This window comes from Eschrichtius robustus, chromosome 11 (genome assembly GCF_028021215.1).
Source record: "Eschrichtius robustus isolate mEscRob2 chromosome 11, mEscRob2.pri, whole genome shotgun sequence".
Taxonomy (NCBI): Eukaryota; Metazoa; Chordata; class Mammalia; order Artiodactyla; family Eschrichtiidae; genus Eschrichtius; species Eschrichtius robustus.
The window spans coordinates 87,622,435-87,636,164 of record NC_090834.1 but is presented as its reverse complement, the minus strand read 5'-3'; the positions used below and the strand labels follow the sequence as shown (position 1 = coordinate 87,636,164).

General features: G+C 42.7%; 1 long non-coding RNA gene across 5 annotated transcripts in view; it reads right to left on the bottom strand.

Moving 5' to 3' along the window:
• The window catches only part of LOC137771758 (uncharacterized), a 49,418-nt gene that overhangs the window by 23,437 nt on the left and 12,251 nt on the right, over positions 1-13,730 (bottom strand). Inside the window, exons 1-2 of one of the 5 annotated variants that reach the window (XR_011075406.1) lie at positions 10,667-10,741; positions 7,190-7,284 (exon numbers count right to left, since the gene is read on the bottom strand). The exons of 2 other annotated variants lie outside the window; for them this stretch is intronic. This is a non-coding gene — a long non-coding RNA (uncharacterized lncRNA). Of the gene's footprint in view, positions 1-7,189; positions 7,285-10,666; positions 10,745-13,730 lie in introns of those variants that run through there. 2 more of the 5 variants (XR_011075407.1, XR_011075410.1) reach the window with 2 other exon arrangements.

Below are 13,730 nucleotides of genomic sequence, written 5' to 3'. Positions count from 1 at the left end.
ATGGCCATGCCCCTCAGTGGTGATAGGATCTTGGATTGGACCCTAAAACTCTTCGAGCCTCTGCCTCTGCATTTGAACATGGGAATAGTAACAGCTCCTGCCTGACAGAATTGCTGTGAGATCGAAATGGGTTGATAAACATTTGGTCCAGGGCCTGGCACATCCTAAGGGCTCAGTAAATGGGCTTCCCATCCTCTGAGATGCCGATGTGCAGTCATTGCAAATAATATTTTTTCCCAGTTTATAGCTTGTCTTTTCATCCTCTTTGATGAAGTCTAATTTATAGATTTTTTTTTATGGATTGTGCTTTTGGTGCCATGTCTTAGAACCCTTCGTCAAGCCCTAGATCCTACAGATTTTCTCCTAAAATTTTTATAGTTATGAATTACTTTTTGAAAGGGCATTTTTTCCTAAATATAAAAGAAAGACATGCCTACTGTAGACCATTTGGAATATAAGGAAAAACTCAATGAGGAAAGTTAAAATCACTAGTAAAACCGAAATCCAGAAATACATTTGGTATTAGATGCAAGCACTTGTAACTTTAATAAAAATGTCACCTCTTTTATAATGGGGAAACAGAACCCTCCAACAGTAAACTGCACTATCGAGTACCAAGCAGAGTGCTGATGGAAGGTGCCTCTCTTCACGCCAAGATCAGCTGGGGGAGTTGCCATTCAGAAAAGACTAAGAACTACTGACCCAAACAGTGAAACTCATGTTTATGAACTGCAGCTGTTAGTTACAGGCTGTAATTGCCCCACCAGATAAAGAAGCTATTTAAGAGAACAGGTTGCTATAAGCTGAATAGAAACAGAAAATAGTCTTTTTGGAAATCACAGGATTGTAACTAAGGGGAACGTCAGGTTTGAGGCTGGAATGGATCTTTGTGTATTTGCTGGCTTGGAGATAGACAGGCTGATCTGGCATGAGGACGGTCCAGCCCTGGCTGCTCTTCTGTTTTGTTGGAGAGTAATCAGTTGAGGATCCCTTTTTCAAGTCCTGCCATGTAGGGGCTTCCACGGCTAGAATCCTTTCAGCCTACCCATTTCTGATTCCTGGGCACCTGGAATTCTGCCTCTTGTCCCACCGCCTCACCTGCCTGACTTGTCAGGTCAGTTGGTAACAGCTGTGATCAGAGCAGTGTGAACACTGACACCCAGCCAGGCACGCAGATTAGCGTGGGCTCTAAAACCCAAATGAATCAAGTCAAGTTTGAATTTCATAGCACATTGGGCAGTGAGTCACCCAAGCAGCAGACAGTGCTCCTGGGTATATGGAAGGCTCTTCCCTCTCTCTCATACCCCCCTTTCCCAAATTTGCTTATTTAATAGTTTAATAGTTGACGCCTTCTCATCCCCCATGCTTTAGCTTAAATGTCACTTCCTCAGAGAAGAGACAAATAGGCTTGGCTAAATTGGTATAGCTCCCTCCTTTATCCTCTATCACCATCCCTGATTGTATCCTTGGGAGCACCTATTACCATTTGTAATTTTTTATTTTGTGTATTTATGTCTTACCCTTGCCTCCCCCCCCCCCAGGTTGTAAACTTCACAAGGGCAGAGACCGTGTGTGTGTGTGTGTGTGTGTGTGTGTGCGCGCGTGTTTTTAAAAGCTGGCTTTGTTTAGTCAGCTTTTAGCTCATAATAGGCATTTAATAAATACAGTGTTAATAAGATGGAAAATTTTACAAGTTCATTTTTGAGCTGGAACTCTAATTTTATAAATGTTTTAGATAATGGCTGACCCTTGAATGGTAGGTCCATTCATTTCTTCATTCTGTCAATCAACAGATTTTTATTAAGAGCTTAGTATTTGCCAGACCTTGTGCTAGGTGCTGGGGTTAGAGGTGCCTAGCAAGGAAGACAAATATGATTTAGGCAAATATGATCTAGGGAATCACGAGCTATGGTATGGGTAGTAGAGGGTTTTAGGGAAGCATTGACTTATCAATTTCCTGAGCTTTATGAGAACCACAGCTGATTTTTTTCTCCACCCAAGTCACCTTGTGACATCCATTCAAGCCCAACAACTTCATACCCAAAATGTTGATTGGGGTTATCTGTGTATCTGTAAGTTTGTACAGAAAAGATTATAATCAACTTTTTAAACAGAGACTAAACAGTGTAAGCGAGTGACACCATAATAAATGAGGAAGAAACCAGAGGGATAGTTTTAAAAACTATCTTTACAAAGTAGGGTTTTACAAAGTGCATTCTCTTTCTCTTTACTCCATCCTTTCCTCCCTCCCTCCTTCCTACTTTCTCTCTCACACACAGTTCAGACACAAGACATGGAGAAGCAAATGTTTTCTAACTCGATGACTTCAGCGGATTAGCGCTCCTTTGAAAGTGATATTGTTACAGCCATAACGTGTTTATGTGTAACACGGACATCTTTATGTTTAATGCAGACGTGTCTGTGTGGGGAACATTAACATCCTGGCCTTGTCATTTAGTGAGGTAGGAAGTTCAGCCTAGAACTCGAGATCCCCGAAGCCTTGAGAAATCTTGATACGGGAGGAGGGAGCAGGAGAGAAGAAGGGAGATTATTTTAAGGGTTATTTCTCTTTTTTTTCTAACCCTCCTGGGCTTAACTCCTACTCTCAGAGAAACAATCCTTTTCCATCACAGCTGGGATGGTTGTCAGGCAGAGTGTCAGGCAAAGGTATCCTTGCTGAGGATAGCAGTCATCCAGAAAAGAGTCAGGCAATTAGAAGATGCTGGTAAATCCCAGAGACACCACAGTGAGAGTTCCATTTTCTAATAAGCTGATGGCAAAATATTTATTTCAGACCCTGACACTCCAACTCCAAAGGAACAAATTAGAAGTATTTTCTCAATAATTTTCTTTATATACCAAACTGTATCCTAGAAGTTAACTTTTAATTTTAATATTTTAAAACTCTTTATTATTCTTTATAAATTATGAAAGTTACCGAGGCTTACTGTAACAAAATCAAACAATACAAAAGTATATCAAGCAAAAAGTTAAAGCCTAGCCCTCTCCTCTATCCCACTCCCCAAAGCAGCACTGTCCAATAGAAATTAAATGTGAGCCACATATACAATTAAAAATTTTTTAGTAGCCACATTAAAAAAAGTAAAAAAGGAACAGGTGAAATTAATTTTAATTATACATTTTATTTAACCTAACGTACCCAAAATGCTGTTACTTCAACATGTAATCAACATTATCAAATTATTCATGAGTTACAAAATTATTATTGAGATATTTTCCATTATTTTTTGTACCAAGTCTTCTAAATCTGGTATCTGTTTTACACTTACAACATCTCTCAATTTGGATGCTAAATTTTCATTGAAAAACCTTGATCTATATTGAGATTCCTAAAACGTAAAGTTGAAAAAGTAGACTCATATCCAAGTTGCTGCAAACGTACTCAAAATTTTTCCAATAACTGAATGAAGTACCAGTTTTTAAGTTAAATATGAAGTAATTAAAATTAAATAAATTTAAAAAATCTGATTCCTCAGTTGCACCACATTTCAAGTACTCAGTAGCCACGTGTGGGTAGTGACTACCATATTGGACCGTGCAGCTCTAGAGGGAACCGCTAATGTAAATTTGGTGTGGAACCTTCTTGACCTTTTCTCTATGCACATATATACATATATAAATGTATAATTAAACAATATATGTATATTACACATATCTGGGTTTCATTTCAGAAAAATCATGCTATATATTTTACTCAATCTAATTTTTTTCAGTTAAAATTATATTTTGGATATTTTTCCCTTTCAGGACGTATGGATCTGTATTTTTTTTATAACAGTTGTGTAGTAGATTTATTTAACCACTTCCCTACTAATGGGCACATAAGTTGTTTCTGATGTTTTGCGGTTATAAACATCCATGTTTTCGTATTTATGCTAGTATTCCCAGAGGATAAATCCCAAGAATTGATTCTTCTGGGCCAAAGGGTATACATCAAAAAATCTGAAAGCTAATGCTGAATTACCCTCCCAAATGGTTAGGCCAAATATCCTACACTCTTTGCCGGCACTCCTTGCCAGCATCTGTAAATGCTCCAAATGCCAGAATCATAAAACATCAGAAAGAAAAGATATTAGGGGTCATCTATTCCAGTCCCTTTATTTTATGGACCAGGAAGATCAAGCCAAAGCTGCGGGAAGAGTCCACGTAGCTTATTTGTGGCCAGGCTGGGACCTGAGAAGCTCCCGGGTTCTTGCCCACTGTCCCGGTGAGTGTGGAGCAGCCTGGCTGTGCCTTTCCAAGCATCCTCAGGAAGGTCATCCTTCCTCGTGCTCCCTGCGCTGTATCATTATCAAACCTGCGCAGGTGAAATCAGCAGGCCTTTCAATGGAGCATCACATCGCGCCTCAGTAAACAAACAGCAGGAGCCAAGGCAGCCTTTCCTCGACATGTGTATCCAAAATTGAATTTGGTCTGCTCAAATGCTCGCTACAGTTTCAAGGGTGCCTTTCCCACCTCCCTTCTGCTGAGCACAGCCAAGTCTTAGACTCAGGCAGAAGGGAAAAATAAGGGGTGGGTGTGTTTTGTTTCATGGAGAAATAAACTCCACCGGTCAGCAGTTCCTGGCCCACCAGCTCAGAAACATTCCATCCTTAATGGGAGTCACTTTGGGAGGGCAAAGGCAGAAGGGCGTGAAGGTCTTTTTGGGGGAAGGTGGTTCCTTCTAGCCACCCTTGAGCTGGTGGAGCCAGTGCGATGCTAGACGCATCTCACGTGCCAGCGAGATGGGCTTCTCCTGAGGACTCCTTCCCTACAGTTTCCTACAACTTTACAGAGCCCATGAACACAAGCGCTATCCCATAGAATCCTTGTGCGGTAGGCACCACGCTCAAATGCGCATTGGTGGCAAGAGGCTGGAAACCATCTCTCCTGACTCCATCTCCAGGATGCCTCCCTCTTCCACATCACTCAGCCCCCGGCCTCATCACATACCCTGCACAGCCACCATGGGCCTGGTTCCTCTTCTCCATCTGTTGCCTACACCCCCAGCCCAACTTCATTACAGGCATTAAAAATAAAACCCATTTGCTTATGCTAACTCATGTATTTAAAAATCAATTCAGACATCTTAATTCTATTTAATTTTTCTTCCTTTCCTGTCACACACCCCCTCTTTCTGCCCAAATATAATGCTTTCTTCACATATGGGCACCAAAAAGCCAAAATCCAGACAGATCTCTCCTGTTTTTGCTATATATTGCCAAATAGTTCATACTCCTAAACTTGGTGACTCCTTTTGGCCCTGGCTTTTATTTTTCTGATGTTTCTTTATTATGCGAAGAAAGGAAAGAGATATCACAGTAGGAAAAGATGGAGGGTTATGAGAGCAGAAAAGCAAAATAGGGATTTATTTCATGCTGTTTTAGCAGGGCATTATAAGGCTTCTAACTTTGTCATCCTAGGCACAGCCTCACCCCCTAAATGCAATTCACCAGCAGGCCTTGCCTCCACAATATCTTTACCTCTGCAATATCTCTCAAGTCCACACATTTCTTTCCATTTTGACCATCTTCACCCTAATTCAGTCTTCCCCCAATTAGCTCCTATGAAATTGCACCCACTCTTGCCTTTTCAGTGTATATATCCCACACTGTAGACAGGATGACTGAAAAGGCCTTTTAAGCCTCATGTTAACCCCTGTAGGGAATAATGATAACAATCATCATCACCATTGTTAAAATTTGTTGAGCACTCCCAATGTGGCAGGCACTATTTGTAATGCTTGAATATCTGAGCCATTTATCTTCACAACCTTATGGATAAATAGCATTACTCTCATTTTATTTACTTATCTTAAAAAAATTTATTTATTTATTTGGCTGTGCCGGGTCTTAGTTGTGGCACGCGGGATCAGGATCTTCATTGCTGCGTGTGGGATCTTTGTTGTGGCATGAGGGATCTTTTAGTTGCGCCATGCGTGCTCTTAGTTGCAGCATGCATGCGGGATCTAGTTCCCTGACCAGGGATCGAACCCGGGCTCCCTGCACTGGGAGCGCAGAGTCTTAACTGCTGGACCACCAGGGAACTCCCGTTATTATGACTCTTATTTTAGAGATGAAATTGAAGCAGAGAGATGTACGTAATTTGTCCGAGGACACATAGCAATTAAGTGGTGGAACTAGTTTAGGAACCCAGATATAAAAGAACTATCAAGAAATATCCAAGTAATTAATATTTACATATGGGGCAATGGCGGAGGGGTCACAGTCAGGTGTAAATTTCTGTACAGACCCCATGGGATGGCAAGTGAGTTGCATTCCACTGACTGATTGGGAGTAACTACCTGGACTGCTGGGTTGAGAAAGATCATGAGGCTGCATCTGGGCCCAGTGGGAAACTGTGAGGGATTAGAGATGTCTGTCCTGAGCCAAGTCGTGCCTGGAGTAGGGAGTGTACTGGTTTCCTAGTGTAACAAATTATCACAAATTTAGTGGCTTAAACAACACAAATTTCTTATCTAACAGTTATGGAGATCAGAAATCCCAAATGGGTCTCGTTGGGCTAAACTCAAGGTGTGGGCTGGATTGCATTCCTTTCTGGAGGTTCTTTCTAGGAGAATCCATTCCTTGCCTTTTCCAGCTTCCAGAGGCTGCCTACAGTTCCTGGTTTGTGGCCCCAATCCAGGAATTGCATCACTCTCACTCTGCTTCTGTGCTTACATCTTTTTCTTTGTCTCTGACCCACCCGTCTCCCTCTTCCACTTTTAAAAGGACTCTTGTGATTACATTGGGCCCACCTGGACAATCCAAGATAATCTCCTCATATCAAGATCTTTAATTTAATCACATCTACGAAGTCTCTTTTGCCATGCAAGGTAACAGGCACAGGTGCCAGGGCTTAGTTGGTGGACATCTTTGGGATGCCATTATTCTGCCTGCCACAGGGATTGATGGCATCATGTGGTGTGAGCGCTCCCCCGGAACCAGACTTTTGTATCTTTCACTTCTGTCACACAACAGGTCTGCAAATCTTTGATGAATGAATAAATGAAAGTACTGATTTAAAAATACACAGAATAATAGAGTATCTGTCTTAGGAGTTTAAGGAAATGCTGCTATTTTTAGCATGGAAATTTGGAGGAAATCTTTTTAAAGAAATCTTAATGGGGTCCCACATCTGGGCAATGCCAAAATTAACGGTGGTAAACTGAGGTTAATATTCAACAGACCTGGGAATTCCCTGGCGGTCCAGTGGTTAGAACTCCGAGCTTCCACTGCCAGGGCCCGGGTTCAATCCCTGCTCGGGGAAATAAGATCCCACAAGCTGTTGCGGTGTGGCCAGAAAAAGAGAAAAAAAAGAAAAAAAATATTAAGCAGAACTCAGTGCTGAATGAATTTTTAGATCTGCCAGTTGTCTTAACCAGTTTGGGCTGCTATAACAATTTACCATAGACTGTGGCTTATAAACAACAGAAACTTATCGCTCATAGTTCTGGAGGCTGGAAGTCTGAGATCAGGGTGCCAGCAGGGTCCAGTTGTGATGAGAGCCTTCTTCCAGGATGCAAACCGCTGACTTCTCACATAGTGAAAAGACAGTAAGCTAGCTCTCTGGCCTCTTCTTATAAGGGCACTAATCGCATCTGTGAGAACTCTGCCCTCATGACCTAATTACCTCCCAAAGTCTCCACCTCCTAATACCATCACGCTGGGGATTTGGATTTCGATACAGGAATTGTTGCTGTTATTGTTGTTGTTGTCGGGACACAAACATTAAGTCCAAAGCATGAGTTGTTTCTTGACATCGCTGTCTTTTAACTGCACCAGAGGACAGCGGTCTGATAAGAACGGAAGTGTGCAGCATCCATTTACTCCTACAGAAGAAAGTGGGAAGGAAGGGCGAGTTGCTAGCCTAGCAACAGCCTTACGCTTCCATGGGGAGAACGCCTCTCTTCTCCCAGCTGTAGCAGTTGGGTCTGGAGCAATACCAGGTCTTTCAGGAGCTCTCCCTCTGCTCAGGATATGGTTCAAGATTCTCAGCAGGATTTACAAGGTCCCACGCACTCTAACCCTTGCCCACGTCTCCAGCCTTACCTTTCACCACTCCCGCCCCCAACTCCAGTCACCCCGGCCTCCAAGACCAACTCCTTCTGCCTCAGGGCCTTTTGACATCTCATTCCCTAATTCTGGAATACTCTTGTTACCTTCTTGTGCCCAATTAATCTCTAATTATCCTTGGGCTAGGCCTAAAATCATATACTGAAAGAAAGTTTCTTTAACCTGCAAATCTAAATCAGCACCCCTTCCCCACCCAGGTCCTAAAAAACGGTGTAGTGTCAGGAACTTGAGGCCTGGACTCAACTGCTTGACTCCCTATCTTAGGCCCACCACTCATTAGCTGTGTGACCTTGGGCAGGACATGCAGACCTCCATGCCTCTGTTTCTTCTCTCATCTCTAAAGTGAAACTAGCAATAGCTTCTACTGCAGAGTATTATGATGAGGATTAAAGGAGATAATCCATGTAGAAAGTTTGGAAGAGTGTACTACGAGTATAAGCTGTTATAGCAGTTATCCAAATTGTAATTATAAAATTATTTGTGTTACTATTTGTTTAATATCTGTTTTCCCACACGCAGTAGGTTCTGCAGTGGCATGGCAGTGTCTCTCTTGTCCTCCACTGTACCTGCAGTACCTAGTACGCTGCCTTCCATGCTGAAGGCCCTCGATAGGTATTTCCTGGGTGGATGGATGGATGGATGAACATATGACCTATTCCTGAAGTGGGTCCCATGAAAAAGTGTCACCTTGTCAGAAAATAATCAATATGATTAAAGAGAATTATCTGGAAATTTTTGATTGTCAAATTCTGGGCTGATTAGTAGCCTAAAATTAGATGCGACATTCACCATCTCTCCCTTCCTGGGGCCTGTTCTCACCCAGGGCCCTGTGATGCCCGTTGCCAGGCAGATTTATGAAACATCTCAACAGATGCTTACATTCCATATGTCACCATTTACGCATTCCTGCTGGGGTCAAGGTGGGGAATGGCATGTGTGCTAATAGCTGCATTTCTCACGTGAACTTTCTCATAAACCCTCTTCTCAGCTCATTTTACTGATACATTATAATATGCTTTTATAAACAAGTTTTCAAGGTCATGAATAAATGCTTCCGAATTTCCATTTTTTGAGGATTACAAGTCTAGCAAGGGCAACTAGAGGTTTCTTAGCCTCACCCCTTCCACAGGCCAGAACTCCATCTGAACCATTCTAGAAGATCTCTAAGGAAACAGGACAACAACATTTTCCAGTGATTCTAAGCTCTTGCCAGTTCCTCCTTCCTTAGGTCTCAAGGATACTACGTCTATATGTGTTAACCGTGCATTTCTTACTCTCATTCTGTCTGAAGTCCTAGAAAAAGTGCTCTTTTGCCAGAAAATAGCCAACAAAATTGCCAAATCCAAAAGGCCACCATTGAGCCTGTTCGTCAAGTCGGTGGAAACCTCCCACAGAATGTTTGCTTCTTGGCAAGGAGGTCAACCAACATCAGTCTTCCTGTGCCTTCATTTTCTTTCTGACCTGAATGGTCAGCCAAGCTCTATCTTTGTTTCATTTGTCAAAACACCATTGTTCTCTCTCCTCCCTGTGGCAGTTTCATTTCTATTGTTAAAAAAATCAGAAGTCAGAGCAGCCTTGGGTTGATGGACGCAGGTCTTACTGACTGTGCAGTCTGGTTTGTGGCCAAGAGCTGGTCTCATCTTTGGTGTTCAACTGACCGTGGAAATCATCTCATGACAACCAACTTTGGCTCCATCGGGGGACTACAACCCACAAAAGAAATTTCTGTCACCAATTGTTCTGCACTGGGGCAACAATTTATTGCATGGTGGTTTCTAAAACCGGGCAATCTCTTCTCCCAGCTATAATATCTTCTTGTAAAATAATAAGATCATTAAGAATAAAACATATCATTTTTCTAAGAGAAATGTCTGATAAGTCTGCATTTTGGAGAGTCTGAGGCCCCAAGTTATTATTGAAAAGACACACACAGTTCAGTGCTAACCTAGGCCTATCTCATTCAGCAGCAATTTTCATGTGAGGATAGGATAACTGAGGCATTTTTAGATGCTGAATAGAAATACTATGATTTTTGGATGCTCCCACTATCATGAATTTTTCTCTCCTCATCTCTTACATTATTTGCCCAGAGAATGTATTTTAAATCTGAATTTAAAATTCAATACCTATGTTAGATTGGGCTTGAAATGCTACTTAAGGGAAAAGGGATTTCTATGAAAATGGGTAAGTTGTTTCTTCTGTCTATATAAATTCTCTGTAAATTGTCATTCTAAAATAGTTGGGATAATTTATTTAATAGATAAATCCTTTTTAACAAAGATTATCGGGAATTGAATTGGGCAGTTTCGGGAATTCCTGAAGAAAAGATCCTATCAACTCCAGAGAGAAAAAGTTTACTTCACACATGGGCTCAAGAATCAGATGGCTTTGGATTTCTCAAAAGCAATGCTATAAGCTAAAAAGCAAAGAGCAATGCCTTCAAAATTCCAAGGGAAAATGATTTCCAACCTATATAGCCAGCCAAATATCAGTCAAGAAAAGGCTAGAATAAAGTTATTTTCAGACATACAAGCCCCCTCCAAGTCCATCTCCACCTTTCTTCACCCCACCCTGGGCCCCAGGAGGCTGACCTGAATCGATTGCATCCATGGGCTCTCTTATCTTCCACTTCCCGTAGGATTTGGCCAGTGGGAAATACTGGCAGAGCTTGGAGGGAGAAAGAAGATGAGGTCAGGCTGTTTGTCCCCTGGCTCCCTCCCTGCCAAGTCAGCTCAGGTTGACTTCCTTACCCGAGGTCAGCATTCCTGAAAGGTGGGCCTCTCCACTCTCTCCAACAACTTCAGTTCCTCTCTCTAGGTTCCGGGAACCTCCTCCTTTGCTTGCCTCTCTCTCAGTCCCAGGGAAGGTAACAGGATCCCTGCAGTGACTAGGGTCAAGGGTCTTCACCACCCCTTGTTGGTTTCCCTTAACGCTGCCCATATCTTTTTTTTAAAAAATATTTATTTATTTATTTATTTATTGGCTGCATCAGGTCTTAGTTGCAGCACGTGGGCTCTTCATTGCAGTGCGTGGGCTTAGTTGCCCTGGCACACAGGACCTTAGTTCCCTGACCAGGGATCAAATCGGTGTCCCCTGTATTGCAAGATGGATTCTTAACCATTGGACCACCAGGGAAGTCCCACCCATATCTCTTAAAATAGACCCTTCATTAAACATTCCTCAATTACCCCATGTGAGTGTGTCACTCACTTGTTTCCTGCAGGACCCTGACCTACGCAGATGCCTGGATGACCAGTAGATGGTTTCCCTGACTCCTTGAAGGCAGTACAGTTATGATGAAAGGTTTCAGTGTCATGTCAACCTGGATATGTATTCCAGCTCTGCCATTTTGTACCTGTGGGACTTTGGACACATGACAAGCTCTTTGTCCTATCTTTCCTCACAGATAAAATGGGGATGTTGGGCTTCCCTGGTGGCGCAGTGGTTGAGAATCTGCCTGCTAATGCAGGGGACACGGGTTCGAGCCCTGGTCTGGGAAGATCCCACATGCCACGGAGCAACTGGGCCCGTGAGCCACAACTACTGAGCCTGCGTGTCTGGAGCATGTGCTCCGCAACAAAAGAGGCCACGATAGCGAGAGGCCCGCGCACCGCGATGAAGAGTGGCCCCCGCTTGCTGCAACTAGAGAAAGCCCTCGTGCAGAAATGAAGACCCAACACACCCAAAAATAAATAAATAATTAATTAATTAAAAAAAAAAAGGGGATGTTTATGTGACTTTCCTCCCAGAATTTCTGTGACGATCAAATGAAATAATCCAGGAAAAAATGTATCGCAGTCCCAGTCATTTAACGAGCACTCAGTAAAAGGTAGTTATTATTATTAATTATTATCCTTGTGCCATTCTTAGCCTGCCAAGAGCTGCCCATTCTTCGAAGGGGTCAAATGACTCAAAGGGCAGGGATGCCACCCTCATAAGCCTCAAAGCCTCATTTGTGAATCCTGAAGGGATGCCCAAGGAAACTGAACTAAGTGGGGAAGCCTCGTGCCCAGCCCTGAAGCGTGGTTTGGGTTGAGAGGGCTGTTCTTGCTTTTGGGGGCGGACCCTCATGGGCAGGGTGGGGCATCCTCTGGCAGCTGGCTCCAAGTTCCGCCCACCATCCTTCGCTGGTGATCACAGTGTTCTTTGCAAGAGATAAAGGGGAAACTGAAACCACAATGCATTTCTCAGAAGAGCTGTGATCCCAAATACCTGGCTGAGGATCCCCGGTTATCTTCCTAAGGTGCTCAGCCAGGCCAAGCTATTTTAGCTTTTGAGGGCTTGACTTCCTGCCTGGGATATTTAACCCCGCTCTCCTACCAACATATGAGAACCTCCGTAAAGTCAACTTTGACAGAGTTCTGTCTTTTAGTGTAATTGGAAGTTCCCGACTTGCCCCTAAGAAGCCATCTTCCTTTCTAAATTTGCAATACTCCTTTAGCTCAAGACTTGCGGATTGTTTGTGTGAAGGGGGGTGTGGAAGGGAGAGGAGGTATAAATAGAAGCTGCTTTTTCAGTAGAGGTAAAAATGAGAAAGCCGAGGCCTGTAAATGTTAGAAATGTGCACATGTGCATGTGCGTGCATGTGAATGCACCCTCACGGGAACAGCTATACATACATATGAGCTTCTAGGTTTATATATGTGTACATCCTTCTTCCTGTGGCCACCAGAAATAGCCTAGCTCTGAGATCTTTTGAGAGCCACCTTGTTAAAAACCTGAGTGGATTCTTCAGTAGAGCTGCCTCCTGCTTTATTTAGACACAATAAGGGTGTGCTCCTACATTCCATCTCTGCTCCCCATCCCATTCTGGCATATAAAAAGTCTGGAGAGAGGGAGAGAGAGAAGAATGATTCAGGGGAGAAAAAAAATCACCTTGGGATTCCTTGAAATAGCACATTCTTTTTGTAACTCCCCCACAGTGCATTGACACGATATTCACGTATTTAACAAAAAAATTAATTTCAGGGACACAGCCATTGTATGAAGTAGGGTATGCCAGAATTTGATATAAACAGGAAGTGGGTGGGTTAGACTTTAGTTGACACTGTGTGGTGGAAGCAGATCCTGTGGCAGAAGCAGTTTGATTTTACTTGGGCCTGTGGATCTTGTCATAACTGGACAGGACAGTAAGTCTGATTCTGAGGATAAGCTCTCTGTCAAGGGCTGAGGCCGAAGTGGATCCCTGAGGTTTAATCCCTTCACTTCCTTCCAGAATTCAGAAGCTACATTGTACAGAATGATGACTGTTGCTCCGGATACCCCACCTTCTAGATAGCCAACAGTGGACAACCCAAACCTACTGGCATCTATTTCCTCATCTTGGACATGGTGATAATAACTGCTAATTAAAATTTGAGAAATAGAGAGAATGCATGAGAGCGCCTAGGCACTTAATAAATGATGGCTGATAATAATAACTATTATGCAAAGAAGAGAAGGAGGAGGGAAGAAGGAGGGAAGGAGGGGGAGTGCTGAATCTAATTACATAAAGAAGTCACCCACAGGGCCATCTGGGGAGCATAAGAGTGATTTTATAGTACCCTTTAAAGAAATCATATTCAACATTCTCTTAAATAAGCTTGCTAATTTCCCTGATGGGATTATTTCTTTGTTTCTAAGCTTCAGCATTTTATTACGTTTTAATTATACAAT